The sequence below is a fragment of the Mandrillus leucophaeus genome, unplaced genomic scaffold (assembly GCF_000951045.1).
Source record: "Mandrillus leucophaeus isolate KB7577 unplaced genomic scaffold, Mleu.le_1.0 Scaffold464, whole genome shotgun sequence".
Lineage (NCBI taxonomy): Eukaryota > Metazoa > Chordata > Mammalia > Primates > Cercopithecidae > Mandrillus > Mandrillus leucophaeus.
In genome coordinates, this window is record NW_012104965.1 from 720,430 (window position 1) to 733,465 (window position 13,036).

General features: G+C 37.7%; 1 protein-coding gene across 7 annotated transcripts in view; it reads left to right on the forward strand.

Annotated features, from left to right (window-relative positions):
- SGIP1 (SH3-domain GRB2-like (endophilin) interacting protein 1) overlaps nucleotides 1–13,036 on the forward strand; it is a 226,544-nt gene that overhangs the window by 88,333 nt on the left and 125,175 nt on the right. The window lies entirely within an intron of this gene.

Here is a 13,036-nt window from a genome sequence, read left to right on the forward strand (position 1 = left end):
AATTAACAGCTTGAAAACTCATTCACTGCTTTGAGAATGATACCAAATCATTCATGAGGGATCCTCTCCCATGACCCAAACACTTTCCACTAGGCACCACTTCCAACATCAGGGATCAAATGTCAACATGAGATGTGGAAGACAAACATCCAAACTATAACAGAAGGAGTCGGAAAGCACACTGTTAGATGATTTGCGAAGAGATGTGGATTTTCCTCCCCTTTCTGTATTAACAAAGGAAGAGAAAGACCTTACCATTTGAAATGGGTTGGACTCTTTACTTTTATATGATGTATACTATGACAGTTTACTATTTCTCAACTCTCAACTGAAATGGTAATAATAATTATATCAATAAATGATATTAATTTTTGCTTGGGTAGCACTTTATGTATATATCCAAACCCATTTTCTCATTTAATACGATAATCGTGTGAAGAAGGCATAGAAACTGAATTCTTGAGAGATTAAATGATTTTTTTTTTGACATTACACAGTTAGTCGTAAAGCTAAAATCTGATGTCATGTCTGACTGGCAATGTAACAAAACTCTGTGAGGGTTTGAGTTCAGGAATTATGGAGGTTTAAAAAGAAGGCTCTAAATTAGTTTAAATCCCAATTAAGATTGTCAACGTTGGTATATTTACATATTGTCACAACTGGAAAACTCTGAAGTGCTAAAAACTCAGAATTGGCTTATTACTGTCAAAACTAGAACATTTCTAAGAGTTAACTGTTCAGGTATTCAGCTGTTCTGGTAAATTAAATATTCTAGTTAGGGAGAGTTTGCATTTCATAACTCAAATACAGATAATAATTTAAATGCTAGCTTTTAAACAAGTATACAGCATAGCACTTTTAACACTAAAACAATACTCAATATAATTTTGTCTTTTGGTGTTGTAGAAAACACTCTATTTATTTAGCTTATCATAGTGAGTATTATAGAAATTAATTACTATTGCTCTAAAGTTTTCTGGCACTAGGTAATAGACATTGCTGATAGGGAAAAAAATCAGAGGATGTCACTTTCCTGTCCTACTTTGTCTACCTCTTTAGGACTTTCAACGACTGCCCATTCCACTTAGAATTTAAGTTTTTGTGTGTTTTGTTTTGTTTTGTTTCTGAGTCAGAGTCTCACTCTGTCGCCCATGATGGAGTGCAGTGGTGCAATCTCAACTCATTGCAACCTCTGCTTCTTGGGCTCAAGGGATACTCCCACCTAAGCCTCCCAAGTAGTTGGGGTTACAGGTGCATACCACTACGCCCAGCTATTTTTTGTATTTTTAGTAGAGATGGGGTTTTGCCATGTTGGCCAGGCTGGTCTCCAAGTCATGAGCTCAAGCAATGTGCCCACCTCAGCCTCCCAAAGTGTTGGGATTACAGGCATGAGCCACTGCACCCAGCCTAAAATCTAAGGTCTTTAACTTGACTTTCTAAAACTTGTATGATTGACTCCTGGCAACCTCACCTCATGTCACTCTTCACCTCAAACACCACGCAATAATGCATATATGCCCCTTCGATGAGTAAATAACTAAAGTGGGTAACAGTGACCTAATGGAAAGAGTGTTTCAGGGTTTTAGTAACTGCTCTCTGATTGCACATAATCAGAGGGTAATATTAGATGTTGTATCTCTAGTCTAGAAAAGTCTCTGGCATGTGACAGATACTGAATAGGTTCCTTTTCTACTGACCACTGAATGAGAAGATGAAGAAAGCTTCTGATAGTGATGCCAAATACTCCAGAGCTTGGATGACTCTAAGCATTGAATGAAATTCTGGAGTTACATCCATGCCCAATACTGGACAACTGGTGAAGAAAATACTGACCAGTGATGAGAAAAATTATCATTCCATTCTTGCGAGTTGAATATGAGGACCTAGGATCTGAGAATCATTAGTAGAGCAACAAATATGTATTTAACTGTTTGAAATAGAAGATCTGTACGTAAAGACAGAGAATAATGACATGATTGTTTACTCTAAAATTCTGAGGGAATGGCTTAATAAATCTGCAAGCCTGCCAAGGGTTAACTTTCCAAGAGAGTTGACTTGAGGAAAGACTAAGGGAGAGCAGGTGTTCACTGTAACTTGATGGATTTATGTGATCCAACAGGATGAATTTCATGACAGTGAATTTCTGTTACCTATTGTGATTTACAGCCAAAAGATGGATAGATGGAGGACAGATGGATAAATGGATCAATGGTCATTATTATTATAAATCTTACAAACAGGATCACTCTACATGCATCCTGGTAGCCTTTAAGGCCTCTCCAAAGAACTTAGAGCATATACTGCACATTTATTTTCCTTTAAAACCTTTTATTTCTATGTGTGTTTATCTGATGGCTGATTTTTTTCAAAAATAACTTCATATTTATATCTATAATTTTAACTTTTTAAACCATTTATATTCCTTTTTAGTAGACTTCATAGATCCTTATTAAATAAAGTTGGCTAATAGCCTGTGGTGTATAGAAAGGGCAGTATCATGTAATCTCCTACTTTATCTACCTCCCTGCCTCCACATAGTAGGTTAGAATTAAACCAGAAGAATTCTAATGGGGGATATGTTCCAGCTTTTTTTTTTTTTTTTTTTCCATTTTGAGATGGAGTTTCACTCTTGTTGCCCAGGCTGGAGTGCAATGGCATGATCTCAGCTCACCACAACCTCTGGCTCCCAGATTCCAGTGATTCTCCTGCCTCAGCCTCCCGAGTAGCTGGGGTTACAGGCATGCACCACCACGCACGGCTAATTTTGTATTTTTTTTTTTAGTAGAGACAGAGTTTCTCCATGTTGGTCAGGCTGGTCTCGAACTCCTGACCTCAGGTGATCCACCCACCTGGGCCTCCTAAAGTGCTGGGATTACAGGCATGAGCCTCCACCCCTGGGCTTCCCCCCCACCCTAAAAATGGAGTTTGCTCTTGTTGCCCAGGCTGGAGTGCAATGGTGTCAACTTGGCTCACTGCAACCTCCATCTCTCAGTTTCAAACGATTCTTCTGCCTCAGCATCCTGAGTAGCTGGGATTACAGGCATGCGCCCCACTCCTGGCTGATTTTCTATTTTTAGTAGAGATGGGGTTTCACCGTTTTGGCCAAGCTGTTCTTGAACCCCTGACCTCAGGTGATCTGCCCGCCTCAGCCTCCCAAAGTGATGGAATTACAGGTGTGAGCCACTGCGCACATCCACCAGCTTCCTTTTTAAATTGACCTTTGAATAAGTTAAGTTGAGCGATCAAATGATACATGTAATAAGAATTTATAGATTTTACGGAAGGACTGGCCCCCTATTCCCTGAATGAAATATAAAAGGGAAAGGGCATATAGAAAAGCATTTCTGGTATTATCCAGTTCATTTTCTTTTGAATTTCTTTTCTTGTGGAAAATGGAGGGTTTTTTAAACCTCATTTGGTTTGGTGAATTACAATTCAATTGAATTTTTCTCTTTATGCCTAAAAAGTCTATCTGAGCAGGACCATTAATTTAAATGCTTTCTACAAGTCATTGTCAGGCCAGGGAGGGACTGGAGATAGAAGGATGTGAAGAAAATAAATGACTGTAGTAGGAGAAAATGAAGGAGAGAAAAAGAAAGTAACATTTTTACAGATCAAGGTTCTAAGGGAACAGGTCAAATTAATTTACCTAGTGTTTAAAGTATTCTCCTTCATGCAAAACTTGTGTGTCTCCCAAATAGGCTGGGCAGGAAACTCCAAATTCTGTGATATCCCTAACCCAAGTAGAAGGAGCACTGACCTACTTTCAGATCACACTGGAAAGACCAACCGATCAATCGAAGTTTGTAACAGACTTGCACAAAGAGAAGGCTTCATCAATGCTGTATTTTCCTGCTGCATGAGAGAGTTATTTTTCTTGTTGTGAGTGTTTTAATCCCCACTTACCTTTTATGATAGATGTTAGTCAGTGACATTTCTTGAGACTGAGTTTGGTTTTGTTATTATTGCTCTAACCAAGAAAAGCTTGAGGTTTTGAAATTTTGATTATTTTCAAATTCTGATGTCATATTTTTATTTCTAAAGGAATAGAGTTATGAGGCTTCTGTATCATTTAGTTTCTTTTATGTGATCTGTTAAAAGAGCTGATTTCTAGTTGTTTTATAACTATCAAAATTCCCAGAAAAGCAGAAAAATCTGCATAAAGTGATGCACAATATATTTTAGGTGTTGTACTGGGTTTTTACACTTATTTAAACCTTACAAAAACCTTTTATGATAGATAGCTGAGAAAACTGAGACTCAGAGAGGTCAAGAAACTTGTCCTAGGAAGGAGTGAAGATGATTTTTGAGATCTTTCTGATCTCAAAGCTCAGACTTTACAACCATGTATACTTCCCATGGATCTTTGTACTATTCTTATAGCTTAACAGAAGTTGACCACCTGCTTAAAATTCTTCCCAATTATATTCAACTTCATCATTACATTAATATTGGCACAGCAAACACCAAGTCCCTTTGTGGCAAACCTATTTCATGACCATCTTCTTTAACATTTTCTTCTATGTTACCAAAAGAACAAATATTTCTTTTTTTAAAAGTCAATTTTAGCACCTTGAAGTTCATAATTGCCCTCTAGAAATCCTCATTTCAGTGTTTCAGCATGATTTTTTATATATCAAATCTGAACTTCAAGTTGTCATTTATATTAGACCCTTTTGCAATTTATTGCTAATGGCGTGTGTCCTTAAGATTTCTCCCAAAAGGTTGAGTGCCCAGCTCAGAATGATGAGGTGTTGTAGAGAGGTTTTGTGCATACTAAGTACAGAGATTACCTGGATTTCCTTTAAGTCAAGCAAAAATGTAAGTGAAGCATTCATACCAAAACCACATGCTGACCAACTTTGAACAGGGAGGCTGAGGCAGGACAATGGCATGAACCCGGGAGGTGGAGCTGGCAGTGAGCCAAGAAGATCACGCCACTGCACTCTAGCCAGGGCGACAGAGCGAGACTCCATCTCAAAAAAAAAAAAAAAAAAAAAAAAAAAGAATTGCAAATCTGTAGAACGGCTTGTAAACATTTACTGAATGACTACCTTGCACCAGGTACTGCTAGACACTGAACTCTACATTTTCTACTTCCTGGCACTTGCCTTTATGAAGCATCTCTTCTACCCTAGGCAGCAGTCTATGCATGGGAAATCAGAAATATCATAAAAAATCATTGGACCAACTGGCCTCCATCTTAACTGGTTTTATGTCTTTCTGTAAGAATTTCTGATGACAAAGAATCTGAATTGGATTACAGTGACTATATTTAAAACCTAGAGGGAAAGCTGATACACAAAGCGCCTTAATCTTTTCTGACAGAAATACAGTGAGCATCATAATGAAAAGATACAGCCAGTCTAGAGTTGCTGTCAGTATGCGGCATTGTGCCCAGGGCAATTAAATTTGCCTGTTTTTTATTACTGAGACCAAATATTTGGCCTGGGTTCCTGCAGAAAATAAGTAATTCCATTACATGTGATTCACCTTTGAGTAACCCTCCAAGTTAATGAAGACTCAAGCTGAAAATTTATATTTATTACAGAAATAATCCATTTAGCAAATATTTATTGGGTCTCTTTATGTTCACTGGGCAGCATATAAAGATTTAAACTTGCAAAATACCGCCTTTGTGTATAAGAAATGTGCAGCCTAACTTGCCTAAAAATCTCTCTCCAGTTTTTCAAACAAAAAATCACATTCTTGTTTTTTTGTTTTTAATAAGAGGATAAAATGAATTGTGATGAGTAACAAAAGATATTCCAAAGTCATGAGGAGCCTGGACTCTGGAGTCAGGCAGAGGGTGTTTTAAAATGTGTTCTGCTATTTATCACCTTTGCGACCTGGCATCAGGTGCTTCTCATGTGCCATGATATAAAATCAATATGACAATAGCTCCCATCTCATTAAATTGTGTTGGACTGAGATAAGAAAGTTCCTAATAAATTCCCTGAAACATCACAAGTACTTAGTACATTATGTCTATTAATTTTTTTATGATATATGTTTTGGGCTAAATTGAGTTTTTATTGTATCATTGTGCACATTTCCCACCTAAAATGTAATGAGGTCTCAGCACATCCCTCACTCTGAGTCTCTGCTCTCTGGCCGAAGGCCTGTGTATTCAGATTGGTGCATCTGGTATAGTTTGGGGCTCCTTCTCCTCCTTCCCTAATACATCTATATACACAAATAAATATCAAAAAGTTGGACACCAATGGAATGTAGATTTCAAACATCAATAAAAGTCATTAGCTTTTTAAAAAATGGTTATATAAACACCAAGCAGCTTTTAAAGAAATTGTTAAACAAACATTGATGACATGTCTTCTGTGCACTAGGTACTGCAATAATCATCATGACCACTCTGAAAGAAGTTGCTTGACTCTGGAGCCAAACAGACCTAGCTCAACATCTTGGCCTTGTTACTCATTTGTTTAGTGACCGTGAAAGAGAAACTTACTCACTTTGAGTCTGTTTCTTAATCCAAAGACAGGGAGTTAGTAATACCTTCTCAGGTTGTTGAAAGAATTGGTCTGCTTCAAAGTGTTTGGCACAGTGTCTGGCACATGCAAGTTTCTCACTAAATAAGAGTTGCCTTTCCCTCACCCCTAGTGATTACAGAGAGAATTAAGATTGTCTCTCCAAACCTCCTATCTTGTGAAAACACGAATCTTATATGGAAAGTACCACAGTATCTCTTAGACTCTCTATCAATGTTGCTGGAAAGCAGTCAAACTGGGTTTCAAACCCAGATCTTTGGATTCTGAATAAGGTCACATATTTTGCTCCCTTCCACCCTGTCACCCTACTTCAGTTTTTGGAAGCATGATTTGCATGCTTCTGGGGGAGATATGTGAGGAACAGATCGCATTCCACTATTAACTGGGTTCTACATATCGATCCTAAAGCACGGTCATTGCCAACATATCTCCGCTTCTTAAAGCTCCTCTTCTTCTCCAGAGCCGAGATCCCTCCTAGAGCTGGCTTTGTTCCTAGTCATTGTCTTGTCCAAGCTCTGTTTAAAAGCACAGTGAGTGATGGGAAGCAGGAGGAGCAAATGCACCCTAGGAACATGATCTCCAAAAGTGGTGCCTTTTCAACAGTTTTAAAGGCAGTACGTTTATATGGAGGTTCTAACACCACCATAAAGAGCTTTTAGAGAAAGCAATGTGCATCTAGACTATGAGGTGAGTAAGGAAGGTGGGCAAAAAAGAAGTGCTTTCTAAGACAGAACACCCTCTCCCGCAGGTTCTGCCTGCCCCAGTATTAGAACCTGGCTTTGTCTTTGACTCTTTTCTGGTTTGTACCTGCCCCACCTCTCTTCCCACCCCAGTCCCTTTAAGTTAGCTTGGGTGGTAAGCCCATTTCTGCTAAGATGCTGTTAAGAAGGTGACCATTCTATATTTGGCCTCTCCATGTTGTTCTGTTACCAGCTAGCAATGGAGTGGTAGGAATACAGGACAAGGAGAGAAAGGAGGGGTTATTGGCAGGACTCTCCACTTACACTTCTAGGAGACAGCATCACGGGTTAAGGCCAGCAGTTTGGTCCTCAGTTTCTGCCTACAGAATGCAAACACTTCAGTGTCTTCTGTTTGGGACTCAGCTCCAGGAGTGTGACCTCCACTTGGCAATCTACAGAAACAGTCATCATTTTTATGGACAAAGATATTTCGGGTATGTTTTAAAAATAAAATAAAATAGAAATAAAATGAAACAAGCAAAAACTCTGTAGGTTCTTTGGAGTATCAGACTTTGATGTTTTACCTAAAATTAGTATAGAGTCCAAGTTTCCTTTTTTTTAAAGCCTTCCTCTAAACAATTCTCCTTTCAGTGTAAAATTTAAAAGTGGCTCAAATTCAAAATTTGATGTTTATTTAATGAATCCCTACAATTCCTATCAGTTGTACTCAGGAGAAAAGAAAATGGATAAAGATAGTTTATTTTTTCTGCTGTACAGTTTCTTCTTCACCTGCAGGTCTGTATACTTTTAAAGTCAGGACATTCTAAGGTACTTCGTGGGCTTTTTTTTGTTAGTTTAGGGAAGCTTCAGAAAAAAACACCAGTAAACACACTAATTTTTGTTTCAAATTAAGAGAGTTATTTTTTAAAAGTTTTTTTTAAAAATGATGTTCAAACTGTTTTTGACCTGCAGTCTATCATAATGTACTAGCCGTTCTGACACTGTTATAAAAATACTACCCAAGACTGGGTAATTTATAAAGAAAAGGGATTTAATTGACTCACAGTTCCACATGGCTGGGGAGGCCTCAGGAAACGTACAATCATGGTGGAAGGCGAAAGGAAAGCAAGGTCCATCTTACATGGCAGTAGATGGGGGGCGGGGGGAGAGAGAGAGAGAGAGAGAGGAGGGGGAATGTGCCACACTTAAAGCATAAGCTCTCGTGAGAACTCCCTCATTAGCATGGGGGAAATTGCCCCCATGATCCAATCACCTCCCACCAGGTCCCTCCCTTGACATGTGGGGATTACAATTCCAGATGTGACTTGAGTAGGGACATAGAGCCAAACCATATCACATAAAAAATGTATTTTATATCACCATCCAATTTGGCCAAGAGTTTCATGAAACAGTATTTATACACGTTTTTCTGTTTCATTTTAAAATAGAGGTTTTGCCCTAACAAACTGCCTTCATAAGCTTCCAATGGGGCCTTATTTGCAGTTTCAAAAGGGGATTGAGAAATAGTGCCTCTCTTTTAATACAATTGCACAAATGATTTTAAAGAATGTTCTTTTCATGCGACATGGGGAGGTGAAAATAAACAAGATGCCCGCATAGATGGAGCTGCTGACTTCATGGAGTTCACCATCTAGTGGGATTAATATAATATTGTGATTTTAGGAGAACAGATCAAAGGAGCAAGCATCATGACAAAAATGCATTTGCTTATGAAAAGCTTTTTTGCAAACATCTGACACATGAGCAAGAAAAGCTGGATGTCCTATGGTAAATTCTCATGGAAATATTACTTTCTTGATACTGAAGGTTACTATGAACAGGAATTCGTGACTGTATTGATTTCTTTACTAAATATTTGACAACTTTTTTGGCAAAACAAAACAAAAACAAAAGCAGTAACATGTGCCACAAACTTTTAAGCCAATCTGCCTTGTTTCTTTCTTTTCTTCCCCACTTATTCCCCTCCTTGTCCTCCCTTGTCACAGAATAATCAGGCTTGAACTATTCCATTTCTTTTTTATCATAGTAAAATACAAACAAAATAAAATTTTCCATTTTGACCATTTTAGAGTGTAAAACTCAGTGGCATTTAGTACATTCTCAATATCATGCAACATAACCACCATCAAGTTCCAGAACTTTATATCACCCCAAAAGGAAACCTGTACTCATTAAGCAGCCACTCCCCTTTCCCCGTTCACTCAGCCTCTCTCAACCTCCAATCGGCTTTCTGTATTAATCAATTTGCCTACTCTGGAAATTTCATATAAATGAAATAATGCAATATGTGGCTCTTTGCATTTGACTCCCTTCATTTAGCATAGTATTTTCAAGGTTCATTCATATTGTAACCTGTATCAGTACTTTATTCCTTTTTATGGCTGCATAGTATTCCATTGCATGGCTAGGCCACATTTTGCTTATCCATTTATCTGTTGATGGAGAGCTATTTCATTTTAAAAGGAATTTCATTCACAAGATAATTAGAAACTAAATGATTGGGCATATCTTTACAGCTTTTATTACATATGTATTATAAGCAGAGTCTGAAGGTTTTTGAAGAAATCTGGTGTCTCTATAGGAGCCTGAGTATGAGAAGTACTCTGTATTCAGAAGTTCATGAGATTGTGCTGGGTCTCACCTATAAATTCAGGATTTTTCTGCATACATATGATGAATGAAACCACATTGGTGGATGAAATCATGCTCAGAAAAGGATGTAGAAGCGCCTAGGACAAAGCCCTGAATAACCCCAACATTCTGGGGAGTACTGGAGTAAGAGTAGCCTCCTGTTTCCTCACTGGGGATGAAGATAATAAAACTTAACTTAGGCAAACTCTCAGACTCACTACTTTAGGGAAAAATACCACCTACTTTTTCACAAAGTTTGTAAGAGATTTAAATGAGGCAACATATGCAACCAGTACCTGGGCAATAGGCAGGACCTCAGCAGTGGTAGCTGGTAGTATTCCAATGACAAAACTTCTTCCCATTCTGTATTTTTGACACTATCACTATTATCTATTTCTACGTATATTGCTTTATTTATCTTATCTGGTAAGATATTGATGGCATTTGTCTGGTAACATTATAACCGGGCTGCCTAGTTTGAAATAAGTTTTCAACCTTTTAAAAATCCATTTATACTTAATTTGTGTGTGTGTGTGTGTGTGTGTGTGTGTGGTTGTTTCCCACAACACCAAAAGAAGCTAAAGAAATCTAAATTCGGTGGAGAAGTTAGGGGCACAGGACAGACACACAGTGTGGCTGATGAATTACAGCAGTTTTGGATTCACATAGGAAAGTGTTCTCAATTCCATAGCTCGGGAGAGAACCATTCTAACCCCAGATTATCAAGACAGTAAAATTCTTTCCCTTTAGATGACTTTGTTTTGATGCTGGCAAGAGAAAAGTCATTGCACATCTTAAAGGACACTTAGTTTTTGCCCTCCCATTTTTGGTAAAAAAATAATTGATAAAAAATTTATGCTCCACCCCAGATGTAATTATACTGTAATTGTAACTACCTGAAGTGGAGAATCTTTGGATATAGTGTTTTTAAAACTTATCAGATTATTGAACATAGTGTCTTAAATTTGTTATTCCTGTAAGATCCTTGACTATTGTTGCTCTCTGTTGAAGAGTTTCAGTATTTTTTGATGAATTCTCGAAAGACATGAGCACACCTCTCTTCACTCAATTTTAACGCAGTTGTTGCGATTGTTTTCTCCTTGGATCTTCTAAAAGATTCATTATGGTATGAAAAACTGACTTTCATAACTTCATTTGCTTTAGTCTTTCAGTTTCCTTCATATTTTTTGTAAACTTCTTAAACCTTTCCACTTTTGAAGAAGTAAAATATTTTCAACCTTTTTTTTTTTTTTTTTAAATTAAGTCTCACTCTGTCACCCAGGCTGGAGTGCAATGGCATGATCTTGGCTCACTGCAACCTCTGCCTCCCAGGTTCAAGCAATTCTCCCACCTCAGCCTCCAAAGTAGCTGGGACTACAGGTGTGTGCTCCCACACCAGGTTAATTTTTTGTGTTTTTAGTAGAGACGGGGTTTCAGCATGTTGGCCAGGCTGGTCTCGAACTCCTGACCTCAAGTGATTCACCCGCCTCAGCCTCCCAAAGGGCTGGGATTACAAGCATGAGCCACTGAGCCTGGCCCAACATTTTTTTCTTATTCAACAATTTGATTAGGGCATTTTTTTCTAGAATTTCACATCTTTGGTGTATTCCTATTTACATTCTATGTATAAGTGTATTTCATGTGTTAAAAACATGATTTCCAGTGAAAGTAAAGCTACAGATATAGGCATGGCATTTTGTGAAGATGTGCAGATTCTTTCGTCTCTTATCATTGGCTGATTTGTTATAGGCTGAGAGGCTGAAACATAAAGGTAATGTAACTTATATTAAGCTATGCAATTAGAACTGATGCTGGGAATGGACTCTCTGCCTCCTGGATCCTGATTCGGCGCATTTTTTTTTCACTGGGAAGTGGACAACTCATGATGTTCATGACCTAGTTCATGTTGGCTATTGTCCAAACTTGGTGGTCAAAACCAGCACAGGGTCTATGGAAAACTACTATTTCCCATTCTGTTACCAATTTAATACAAAGAGTACTGAAATGTGTGTATATTTTCTGATATATTTGGTAAGGCATGCTATTTTTTATCTCATAGGTCAAGTTACAGGAAATAACACACTTGAAACCCTGAGATGATAATAGCATTGGTTTTATAGTCCTGTAAAAACCAGTGGTGATTGCTGAATATGGCATTCATTGTGAGCTCAAAGCTAAATCAGAAGCAAAGAAAAGCCAATTAGGAGACTTGAAACCCAAGGAAAATTGTAGGGATAGACTGATGATTATGTAACTATGATACTTTGTCCTTATAAGGGAATAAGACATTTAGAGGTGAGAAAGAAATTTTTAATAAACAAAATAAAAAATAAAAGGGGAGAAGATGTTTCTAAATATTATGGGTGGGTAGTTTTAAATGTCAATATGTTTTCCTATAAACTCATCATGTGGTAAGTAACGGAAAATAGTTTTATGTGGGAGGAGTTTTTAAAAAATTGACATTTTAAAGACCTAAATGTCTTAAATGGATGACTATTAAAATACAAAATTAGACGGAACAGAGACATTTTGAAGATTATATTTGAGTAGTATCCTAAGAGGCAGATAATGAATGACTCAGATAATCTGAGTGGTTTGGGCTGACTCACATGTTTTGGAAAAACGTATCATCAACTCACTGATTCTGTCATTGTTTTTCCCTTTGTTCCACCTGGCAGTACCAAACAAATCTGAAATATCAGTGACTCTCTCAGCTCCAATTTCTCAAGAAGACTTTCCAAACCACCAATAACAAGTCTAAGGTTTGAATACATAAACATTTAATTTATTTGAATAATACTCACTAACAGACGCAGAAGGCATGTCTGTAACTATGGATCATGTAGGGGGTGGGAAACCCAAACAGCTTTGACAGGATGAGTAGAAAAGAACCAAGAGCTAGTGCTGCTTGAATGGTGCTTCCTGGAAGACATTTTAAATCACAAATATTATCGGGACTTAAAAATGAGAGAGCCTTGGCCTTTGTTCAAGAAAGGATCACAGTCTACTAGGGAAACTGACACAGAAACTAATAGGTGATACCATTTGATATATCCTACATATAAGAGCAACATTTTGGGGGGGAACACAGAATAATCAGTGTCTTACGCCTCCAGGATTAAGAGGCCCTACAGAAGGAGTGGCATTTGTCCTGGGCCTTAAAGGATAAATTGAAATTCTAAATGTCCACAAAAT